This window comes from Danio rerio, chromosome 18 (assembly GCF_052040795.2).
Source record: "Danio rerio strain M-AB ecotype USA chromosome 18, GRCz13ab, whole genome shotgun sequence".
Classification (NCBI taxonomy): domain Eukaryota; kingdom Metazoa; phylum Chordata; class Actinopteri; order Cypriniformes; family Danionidae; genus Danio; species Danio rerio.
This window is the reverse complement of record NC_141038.1, coordinates 20,776,721-20,789,242: the sequence shown is the minus strand read 5'-3', so window position 1 is coordinate 20,789,242 and position 12,522 is coordinate 20,776,721. Positions and strand designations below refer to the sequence as shown.

Sequence of the window (12,522 nt, the reverse complement as noted above, 5' to 3'; positions counted from 1 at the left end):
AACTTAATTTTCAGGTTTTGCAAACATTTTTTTACCTACTGTAAATTAATTGTTTTAGTGCAATTTAGTTTTTCTAGTTCTCCCAGTTTTTTCAGTTTATGCAGCTTAATTTTTCAAGTTAGTACAAATGTACTTTTTCTACACCGTAAAAAATTAAATAATCAATTAGTTGTGACAGCATGTTTTTAGGTCATTGTAACTTATTAAACTAAGTTAATCATGTTCTAACTTAATTTTATAAGTTACGCAAGCTGTTTTAAGTCAGTTTAACATGATATAAGTTCAATGGACTCATAAGGTTAATTTGATTCAGCTTAAAAAAGTCTACACTGTAAAGAATTCTATGATCAACTAGTCCTGACAGGATGTTTTTAGGTCATTGTAACTTATTAAACTATGTTAATCATGTTCTAACGTAATTTCATAAGTTACACAAGCTGTTTTAAGTCAATTTATCATAATATAAGTTCAATGGACTCATAAGATTAATTTGATTCAGCTTAATGTAAGGCAACCAGGATTTTTTTGTGTAGTTGCTGTATCTTAGTTTTTCTAGTTCTGCTAACTTAATTTTTCTTGTTAGTGCAACTTACTTTTTCTTGTTCCGGGTGTCCCGAATTTGAGTCCCAGTTCCTAGATCTTTCCCAATCCCCCCACTATCCACTCCATCATTTTGACTTTTGTGATCCTCTATATTTTGTTTTTTTCCACAGTTTTTCACCAACAGGAATCAATTCAAATGTTTTATATTTTGCTAGCTGCTATATAGCTCCATAAATATTGAAGACAGCTTTGAAGATATTCAGAGAGACAGTTGTTAGAACTCATAAGTATTATGGTGATGGCTCTATATAAGCAAAATCAGAGGGAATATTATTTGAGAAAATCTTAGCACTTTTTCTCCTCATCCTTGTCTTTGTCCTCCTTATCGTCTGAGCACGGCTTCTGCAGCACATCACCTTATAAATGAATGCATAAATGCTGACTTCAGTGCCCTCCAAGTTTACTTCCGTATGAAACTGCACTGTATGCCATCTTTGTTGTTGTTGTTTTGCTGTTGTTGTTTTTTCTTCTTATTTATTTCGCAAATGCAGTTCACACATCTGGTATAGGTTTGTTTAAAAAAAAATTTGTGAACATACAAAACACATCTGAGCAGTAAACAAGGACTTTGAATCTAGTGTGAACATAGCTGTGCACCCTGTTTCGAATCCAGTTTTGCATATGAAAAGAGAGAATATGTAATTATAAGAAAACATCTACAGTATGAAATCAATCAATAATCACAGTAAGCATTAGATTTTTCGCTCTAACACTAGTAATCATTTCAGAAATCACTTCAGTTTCTTGCTGATTATATGTACAGTAAATGGTCAGTAGTTTCTCCTAAATGAAGACAGAAATAAATAACCACAGCATGGTGACATGCTGACATAAACTTAAGATGCGGTCATGACTCCTGTCTTAGTAGATGGCTTGATTTTACTTTATCGTTGCGAAAGCTGCCAGCAGACCCATAACATCACTCACCAAGGGGCTCAGATGCAGGGGATCGGGGAATTGGATGGTTAATTGCATTGAGCTCTAATACGTGCATGTCTTGAATCATGTCAATGTCTCCTTTGGTTGACATGGTGGGAATACAGAGCTGGTTTGAGAATTTTGCTTTGAAGAGATTGGAAATAGCGCAGTATCACCTGGCAGCATTTGTTATTGCTAAGTCTTTAAAGACTATTGCATTGTTGTATCTCAAAGCCAAAAATAAGTGCAGCTGGAAAAAAAAGAAGCCAAATGGGAGTTTGAGTTTCATGAACAGGATCTTTAGTGTGTGAAATGGAGACAATGAAACATGTTGTTTCTATTGTGAATGCCAGACAGGCAGAGAAAACAACAAATACACGACCCGGCCCACCGTATTGATCTGAGTTTTAGGTTATTGTTCTATGTGAACAGACTCATTAATGAGGAGTAAATTGCTACGGCCTCATATTTCAGTCTTGTGGTCTCGGGTGAAATACTTTCAGTTACTCATTTGTCTCGTGGTTGTCATGTAATACAACAAACAGCTGAAGTACATGGCACCAGAACGGAGCTTAATGCATTTTGTCTTTTACACAGCACTATAAGCTGTTTGTCGGAGAGGATTTATTCAAACGCAATAACTAACAAGTCATTTTAAATGGTATTTCGTCATCAAAACATCAACATGTATGGTGCATTATGAATTGCAGTTCTGCAACAGGTCATTACAGAATACTTATTTCACATACAGTACTATGAAAATTCAACAATATGCAACTTTAAAATACTCGGCAGAGCTTCCCACAGGTTTAAAACACACTTGCGGTGGTAGCTGGACTAAAACACACCATTTACCCTCATCACATAAATTGTTAACTATGTGCGACAAACACATCATAATTAAATTTTTAACAATAATTTTATTTATTTATTTATTTAAATTTATTTTTGTTTATTACACTGTTTTACACTGTTTCCTTTCAATGGGTTAAAGTAAAAATATGTTGTTGAAATAAAAAGAGAAATCCGCTACTGTTACTTTTATGCTATTCAGGAGCCATGTGCAACCACTGACAGGTTAAAATCTGCTTCTCTCTCTCTTTCAAGTTCAAAGCTAGCTTGAATGTCAAAGCATTTTAGATATGTATAAAAAATAGCCTATGTAATATATTAACACAATCAAATTAATAAAAGAATCAGCAAATGAGATATAAATTACAGAAAACGGAACAAAAACAGTCAATATCTCTAAAAAAAATCATAACTACAAGATTAAAACTCAAAGATTATTTAAATAAGAGAAATGCGTTGATTAACCATTACTAATGGTGTGCATGTATTGTGCAGCCAGTTAAGATGTCATTTCATCCTTTCTGAGTATATAGTAAAGTTTTTCTGAATTGTTTAGATTGAAGAATCTATTTACTTTTTCTCTCTGTCTCGCGGCTATGTGTGCCCTGTCAGCGAAGCAGTTGCAAAGAATAACATTAATGCAAAAAACGCATACGAGCTTTAAACAGCAAACGCAAAAGTTGAATCCCAGACATTTTACAAGATTTAAAACCCGGGTCGGCTGAATTTTTAAGTCTCCACAAAACTTTGTGTGTCTGTAGAGCACGTGAGAATGTCTGTGGGAGTTTTGACAAGTCTCGCAGTCACAGAACAAAATGCTTAAACGAGAGATTTTCCACTAGTTAATCGATCACAGATGTTTGTTTAAATTGAACGGATACAAAAAAAGTCTAAAAGGCTGATAACAATTGTAAAAATTGTGTCACTAAATACACTTGGGCAGCCATTAATATTCCTGGGCGGCCCGCCCAGGTAAAGTCTATGTGGGGGAAGCACTGACTTAGTTGCTCAGCAAGCGTTTTCTGTGTGTTTAAAATACTGTACATCTATTAGACATTAGACTAAACAGAAGTCTTTCCTGAGACCTGTTTATTTGATGACTACTTGAGTCTATATTTTGATTATTGCTATTAGATTTTCAGTTATAGCCCAAATTTTGTCTCATTTTAGCCAAGAAATATATGTTTAGATGTAAAAATGCTTCCTAGGACACCATTGACCATTGGTTGATGTACTAATCAATAAAAAAATATCTAATATTGACAGATAACATCATGTCCAAATTAGAGATGCGCGGATGGGCTATTATTTCATCCGCAACTGCATCACAAAACTCATCATCCGTCCGCCATCCATCCGCACTAACATTTTTGACCAAATTTTAAAACCGCACCCGCCCGTCATCTACTGACTGAGCTCTTTATTTGAATGGCTTATTCCTTTTTATTATTAAATGAATGTTTCTTTATTGATTATTAGAAAAAAGAGAATGACTTTAATGACATGCAGTTAATCCAAACGTGCAAGTCAAATCCAGCATTAATTGACGCTTTGAAGTGACGCTAAACAATACGTGGACGTGTCTTTTCACTTGATTCGATTCCTCGGTCGGTCCTTGAGTCTTTTCCTTGCGTCCTTCCCTCGCATCCTGTAGGGGTGGAAAGACGAGGAAAGAAGGCAAGGAAAGGAAACAAGGATACACAAATAAGAAATGAGCAGCACCCCTATAAAGCTCTCAGAATATCAGCAGTGAACTCCGTCTCCAATTGGCGCACAGGGACAAAAATAAATAAATAGCCTAAATTAAACGCACTGTACTGTACATTTTATTATTATTATTATTGTAGCCTAGAAAATGCATTTTGACACATCATTTCAACATTCAGACGAGAGCGCCTGGTCTCTAATGCGCCCTGCTGCACTGAAGGAGCGCTCGCTCGCAGCACTTGTTGCTGGAATTCATAGAATTCTCTTGGCAAGGTGCTGTAGACGTGGGAATGACTGGCTTGTTTCTCCCAAAAGGAAAGTAGATTTTCCTCTGCTGATCCGTCTATACTGAAGTTTGTAGATGAAGACTTCTGTACTTCATCCAGAATTAGTGTATCCGATTCCTCCTCTCATTCTGTGAAGTCAGTTCTAGGCTTTTTCGTTGGTGCGCCAGCTATGTGTACAAAAACAGTACAACCGCCCACCACCCGCCCGAATTTAATTAAAATATTATTTTTCGTCACGTCATCTGCCCGATCCGCGGTTTATCCGCGGATTCCGCGCCTGTAACCGCCATCCGCGCATCTCTAGTCCAAATGTTTGGTCTCAGCACAAATTCAGCAATGACGCATAATTTTATTTTTACGTGGATGCAAAACAATCTAATCTCAGATTAATGTTAAAAGATTTTTTATTATTAAAAAAAGTCATGATAAATGTCACATAAATGTTAAACAACAAAACAGTTTACATATTACAATGTATATTACAATGATTTCTAAGTGATCACAGGACACTGAACAATGTTTCAAATAGTTAAACTGTGAATATAGAAGCAATGCATTGTTCATCTCTAATTAATGGTGATCAAATTAACCTCCGGCCATCGTCCTCACTCAACAATGTGAGGCCAAAAATATAAATCAATATGCGAGTGGCCCTCTGATAACAAGATACAGTCATGCTACAGTATTCATCATTTGAATTATTTACAGAGTTAGCTTCTTTCAAATGGAAATTCCACTTTCGGTTCAATCTAACTCGCACCTTTCATTCAGTTAGCTTTCAATTACACACTTCATTATGTTCTGTAATGAGTCCAGTGATGTGCCTATACATTCCACCCTCAGGGCCTCATTGGCGTAATATATGCAATCCCATTTTGCACCCTTGTTGCCACTAATAAACAGAAAAATTCAGAGCATCGTTTGTTCGTGGAATTTCCTCTTGGGATTCTAAGGAACACATCTTATGTAAATCCAACAGAATACAAGTTGTGGATTATTGCTCTTCCATCACATCTCAGTATCTTCACCTCACCTTTGTGGTGCTTCGCTTATGAGCAAAAAAGACCCCACTTCCTAGTAGGCTAGTTTGAAAATCCACTGTGCTGTGTACACAGAAACTGCATTTATTAGATTATGACTACAGTAAAGACAACAATAATAGTGTAAAATTATTTCATTCATTTTCTTTTTGTCTTAGTCTCTTTATTAATCAGGGGTCACCACAGTGGAATGAACCGCCAACTTATCCAGCATATGTTTTATGTAGTGGATGTCTTTCCAGCTGCAACCCAACACTGGGAAACACCCAAACACTCTTGCTTTCACACACATACACTACGGCCAATTTTAGCTTATTCAATTCACCTATAGCGCATGTGTTTGGACTGTACCCAGAGGCACCCAGAGGAAACCCAGAGGAAACCCACTCTAACTCAGCCAGGGCTCGAACCAGTGAACCTCTTGCTGTGGGGCAATCCGTGATGCCTAATAATTTAAAATAGTAAAATGTATTGCTTTCTAAATTTACATATATTTTAAAATAAATCCTAGATTTTTTGCTGTCATTACTCTATTGCTTGGTGTCACTCAATCATTCAGAAATAATTCCACTTGCTTAAGTATTTTATTGGCATTATTTGCAGAATTTACCCTCAGGATTGTATCAAAAACATCTTTTGTAAATCTAACACAACCCAACATGTGGATTATTACACTTCTGTCACATCTCACTAGCGATATACAGACAGACAGTAGACAGAAATGAAACACTGTCATGTAAATACAATAAATAACATGAGGCTATTTTGTTTGCTCAATAAATAAAATGAAGAACAGACCTGTTTTGTAGGAAGGAACCTTGAATGATTTTTGTCGTGGCGCTATGTGAAGAAAATCTTTTGTAAATCTTGAGTCATGGATTATTGCACCTCCATCACATCTCACTATCTTCAAACTGCTATTAGGTGGACACAAGACCTTCTAGCACTTGAAAAAGTGTTTCAAAATACCCTCTGATCAAAATGAAAGACAGTGTAAAATGCTATTAAAATTCTAAATGTACATAAAATGAATAGTGGATAAGGCGACATGATGGCTTAGTGGTAAGCACTGTCACCTCACATCAAGAAGGTCACTGGTTCGAGTCCCGGTTGTACCAGTTGTCGTTTGTGTGTGGAGTTTCCATGTTCTCTCCATGTTCATGTGGGTTTCCTCTGGGTGATCTGGTTTCCACCACAGTCCAAAGACACACGGTATAATAAGTAAGCTGCATTATGTGTATGTGTGTGAATGTGAGAGTGTATGGGTGTTTTCCAGTGCTGGGTTTGAGCTGAAAGGGCATCCACTGTGTAAAACGTATGCTGGGTTAGTTGGCAGTTTATTTCGCTGTGGCGACCCCTGATGAAGAAAGGGACTAAGCCGAAAGTAAATGAATGAATGAATGAATGAAAACTGGAATTACTTTATTGTTTATTGTCACATAATCTTTCACAAATCATAGTAATATTCTGATTTGTAGCCAATAATTGTAACATTTTTTCTCAGCATTCTAATGAAAAAATATTTCATAAATCCAACAGAATGCGAGACGAGTCCTAGATTATTTAATCTCCTTCACATCTCAGCATCTTCAAACCGCTGTTAAAAAAACTAATTATTTAAAAACCCTATACTGTGTGGACCGAGGCTGCATTAATTTAATCAAAACTACAGTTATGACAACAATAATGGTGGAAAATGCTAATAACATGTATTATTTCTGAATTCTCATATATTATAAAATGAGTCCTGAAATTTCAGCAGTCATTACTCTATTGTACTGTATTACATGACCTTTTACTAATCATTGTAATATGTGGATTTGTAGCCAATAATTGTACAATTTTCTGTCAGTATTCTTATGAAAAAAATCTGAATACAAGACGAGTCTTGGATTATTTGACTTACTTCACATCTCAGCATCTTCAAACTGCCATTAAACGGACAAATTGTTTTTAAAAAAAAAAAAACCTGTCATGTGTTGACCAAGACTGCATTTATTTGATCAAAACTACAGTAATGACAACCATAATAGTGTAAAATGCAATTAAAATATATTATTTCTGAATTTACATATTTTTTTTTAAATACTGGAATTTCTTTTTTGTTTAGTGTTATATGATCTTTCACAAATCATTGTAATGTGCAGATTTGTAGTCAATAATTGTAACATTTTCTCTCAGCATTTTAACGAAAAGATCTTTTGTAAATCCAACAGAATGCGAGACGAGTCCTTGATTATTTAATCTTCTTCAGATCTCAGCATCTTCAAACTGTATTAAACAGACAAATTATTTTAAAAACCCAATCCTGTGTGGACTGTGTTCGTTTGATTAAAACTACAGTAAAGACAACAATAATAGTTGAAAATGCTATTAACTTGTATTACTTCTGAATTCACATACATTTCAAAATGAATCCTGGAATTTCAGCAGTCATTACTCTAGTGGTTGGTGTAGGGGTGCGTGATATTGGAAAAATCTAACATTGCATTATTTGTTTTTATATATACTGCAACATAAATACAATTTCACAAGATGACTTTAACTATTAGGAAAGAATTTATAATTTTAGACTGATTGAAGTTATTCAGCATCTGCATAAAACATATCAAACAAACTACAAGCATATATAAAAAATAAATAAAAACAAGATACTGTCGCGATCACCAGCGACCCCATGGATAGCTGGAAAACATTCACATTCACACGGACTACAGTCCTGTCTCCATACAACTTCAAGTTCTGTCATGCACCACACACACACACACACACACACCTAATCCAAGTTTCCTTTGATTACAATCGGCTGAAGCTGCTCATGTACTGATTACACTACAGATATATGCGGCTCACTTTGACACTCTCATTGCTGTGTCTTGTTTGGTTAACACCCTGTAAAATTACAAAGCATTCCCTGGTATGCTGTCCGTTCTGACCCTTGCTTTGTTTTATCATTTACCCTGTCTGCCACCTGTATCGATCATTTGCCTGTTACCTGACAACGCCTTTGGATTTCCTTGTTTGTACCTGTTTGCACCTGTTTTTGATCATTACCTGTCTGACTATGATTCTTAATGAAACCTGCATATGGATCCTCACTCCGTTGTCACTCAACTCCCTCAAAGTTACTGATACAAATTAAATAAACAGCATTTATTGTTTTCGGAGGAGTCTAACTGTATTTATGTATACAGTAATTAAATAATAAAATGTGAAATAATACTGCATAGTCTTCGATGTATAAACAATTCAATAAAAACAATCTTTATTAATTTTTTAAGTGGTACAATGTCGTATGCCTGAATGCTTTTAAAATGCTTATACAGTGACGGGTCTTAAATAACTCTTGCAAAATTATCAATTGTAATCTACACTCAACATTCTGCGATGTGACTATAGCAAATGATCACATTGTGATACCGATGCTGAAACGATATATTGTGCAGCCCTCAGTGTCACATGATTCTTCAAAAATCTTTCTAATATCTAGATCTGTTGCTTAAGAAACTTGACATTAATTTAACTCCCCCTCAGGATTCCTTTTTGTAACTCCAACAGAACGTGAGTTGTGGATTATTGCGCCTCAGTCACATCTCAGTATCTTCAAACTTTCTCTGCGGTGCTCCGCCGAGTGCTTAAGATGGACAAACAAGACCCAGTTGCTTTCAAATCTGACTGTTGAACTTTGCAGCATGTAGACAGAGCAGGTCACTTTCAGACAGCCTGTCCCCTCCAGTGTGCTTCCAGCTCATCTTCCCGCTCTTGTTCCAGTCCGTGTCCTCGCCTGCGGCTTTCTGCCCGGCCTCCTCTGCATCTGAAGGAAAAGCAGAATAAATAATGAATCCCGATGACAGCAAGAAAACGGCCTCTTTTGTTTGCACCCGCAGTCAGTGTTATTTTTTCAAATATCGTCCTGAACCCCACGCAGATGACCCAGGGCCCGACGCAGGCATAATGAAGATCCGCGTAATGAGGCTGAGGAATATGAGGCCCCTAGTTAGACCCGAGCTGTCGGCACGCTGGTACTTGTCATTGTGTCGTTAATGGCCATGAATAGCTTGTTCTCCTTTACTATTGTGGAGAATGCTCTCGTGGCGACGAGAGGCTTTGACACTCCACGCACTTAAGGTAATGTAATCTCTCACCCTTGGCGAACGAGCCCGACGCTTCAACCGGAGGTGCGGTTTAGATTTAATATCAGGGATTTAGCAGCTGTCACATCTGGGAGCACCTAAAGCTCAAGTCTCTTTCTCGAGTGTCCCTTTTTCTCAGTCTTTCATTCTCTTTTGGCATTTAGACCTTTTCCCCGCTCTCTTGTTCTGAAGTTGAGCACTAACTGTTTCTTCTCTCTCTCTTTCTCAATACCCAGGTGCCCTCTCTTTGCTCTGAGTCTTGATTATCGGTCTGTCTGGTCCGCAGCTCTTCTGTGTCTGGTTGTTTGGTTCAGGCGGGCAGTGATCTTCCACCGCAGACGTCTCCTGGGACTGCAGCCCGTGGTCTGAGGTGAGTCCGAGCGGGATCCGGCGCCTTTGCTCTTGTCTCTTCTCGTTGGCAATCACTATTACGCCAAGCTGGATCCACGCAGCTCTAATTCTTAGAAATCAGTGTTCATTAGAGTCACCTGTACTTCAAGAGGAAGCACGGAATAATTTGATGTCAGATGCCTCATTATGGTAGTCCTACTTAAAGCCATGACAAAAGTACAATCTTTTTCATGCTCGAGAACCACCGCGAGTCTATGGGGATAACAGAGAGCCGCAGATGCATTTTGATTAAAGGCTAAGTGATCTTACGGTGCAAATCAGTGATTCATAATGCATGGGATTCATTTCTGAAAAAGGGGTCTGATCGTGGTCTTAAAAACTTACTGCTTTTTTGCTGTGGCAGATGATTTACTTTTACTGCTAACTTAGTATTGTCGATAACTGTCATGCTTTTAAACTGACCTGCATTAAAGGCACGAATCTGTCACTGTTAAAAATGTTAAACTGGAACTTTTTCCTTAAGGAGCTGCAAACTGATGTAATCTTTAAAATTAGTTTAGGTCTACACATTTGTTGAAAGTTTGAAGCTGTTCTTTTATCAAAGAAGTCTCTTGTTTCTGGGTTTGAATGCACTTTAGATGTCACAGATACTTAAAGAGACAGTTCACCCAAAATTGAAATCTCATTTTTATCATTTAATTCACTTGTTCAAAACTTATATGAGAGCTCTAAAGGCCCTATTATACACCCGGTGCAATAGGGCACATGACATGTTTGGTGCGATTTGTTGCTATTTTCAGACCAGCGCAACCCCAATTTTTACGTTTTGCACCACGTTGTTTAAATAACAAATTTAGGCCACTTTGTGGACTTATGGACTAAAATAGAGGTTTATCAAGGCACATTGTTGGCACTGTTGACCGCACCGTTGACCAACCAAAACCTGGTCTAAAGTCCATCGCAAATTGTGTTAGTTATGCTCCTATGCAGATCCAAAACGTGTACACATTGCTTAAAACACACAGGATATTTTAAAAATAAATAAAAAATCACTACCTCTAGCCTTATTTATGTCAGGGAGGGATTTTCTCAGTTTATTCATGACAATTTGCATTTGTATCATGGTATTATTGTCAGTATTAGTTATTATGTGCATATTTATATTTATATTTAATTAAAACAAGTTTAGATATGTCCACCTGTTTGGTTTTGTAGACGTATGCATCACCATTCGGGGCATAAGAATAAGACGTGTGTTTGGATATATCTCAGTTTTGTGACCACATTTTCCTATTATTGTTCATTTATTAGTTTGGTGGAAATTAGAACTGAATTTAGAAATAGTTTTGAAATAAATCTTTGTGCTTAACAATTTAAATTAAATATGTAGGCTAATGGTTGTCTTCAGTGGAGTACACACAGCACTGTTTCCTAATCCATGTAAAGTAAAGGAGTAAAGTAGAATAAAAGTAAAATGAAAAGAAATTAAAGATGCCGAATTTAGGAGACTCTGTCTTGATCCTTGCGCTGCACATGGTTTGTTCAACTGTTTTCTCGCTAGTAAAGCATTCAGTGTTTTCCCTTACAAAGTGGAATGTGAGATGAAACTTTGACTGGTTTAATGTAAGTTATGTTTAAAAACACCCATAACTCATTAAGAGAATAAGCACAATTATGTTAGACCATGTGCCACGGCACAAACTGTATTTTTCCATCCTTAAAATAGCAAAAGCGGATTCGGACCCCCCCTAATGCTTTAACGCCATGCGCTTTAGACTTTGCGCCTAGATTAATTAAATAGAGCCCTTAGTGTTTTTCTTATGCAAGTCAATGTGTCTACTAGCATTCTTCAAAATATCTTCCTTTGTGTTCAATACATTTTAAAGGTTTAAAACTACACGAGGGAGAGCAAATTGTGAGGTAATTTTCATTCTTGGGTGAATATCCCTTTAAAGATGATCAGATGATAAGTGTAACAATAGTATTATTGAAATGTGTTTTATTCTGATTTTTTTTTCATTTATTTAAAATTAAATCTGTATTATTAGCAGTTTTTCTGTCACATCATCCTCAAATCAAATCAAAAATGCAGATTTGTTGCTCAAGAAAGTTGTGCTAATATAGTATTACAGTGGAAACTGATAAAGTATCAAGTGAACACATTTATAAGAACATGATTTATTTAAAATAATATATATTTTTTCATATTATAAATGTCTTTGTGGATGCTTTGGGTACATTTCACTGTAAAAAAAAAGTTGACTCAACTTAAAATTTTAAGGCAACAAACTTCTGGACATTTTTGGAGTTAAACCTAAACTAAACCTTAAATCAAGTCAAGTGCAGTAATTGGGTTGAAAGTTGAGTCAGCTCAAAAATATCCAGAAGTTTGTTGCCTTAAAATTTTAGGTTGATTCAACTTTTTTTACAGTGTATGTGTAGTGCAAATTTGAATGACAATGAAAATTTGTAGTTAATTTACACACCTTCATAAAATCATTAGTTAACAGCACTTGTTAGACATTCAAAAATGCATATAAAATGCAAACATGTAGGTGAACTATTCCTTTAATATGCATGATACATACATATTTTTTTGTATTTGCATTTAATATGTATTTTTGAATCGTT

At 36.2% G+C, this 12,522-nt stretch overlaps 1 protein-coding gene across 2 annotated transcripts in view; it reads left to right on the top strand.

Annotated features, from left to right (window-relative positions):
- Window positions 1-12,522, top strand: part of megf11 (multiple EGF-like-domains 11) — a 265,068-nt gene that overhangs the window by 36,886 nt on the left and 215,660 nt on the right. For both annotated transcript variants that reach the window (XM_087293061.1, XM_087293060.1), the window contains exon 2: window positions 9,777-9,910. The gene's annotated coding sequence lies outside the window, so the exon portion shown is untranslated. The remainder of the gene's footprint in view (window positions 1-9,776; window positions 9,911-12,522) is intronic.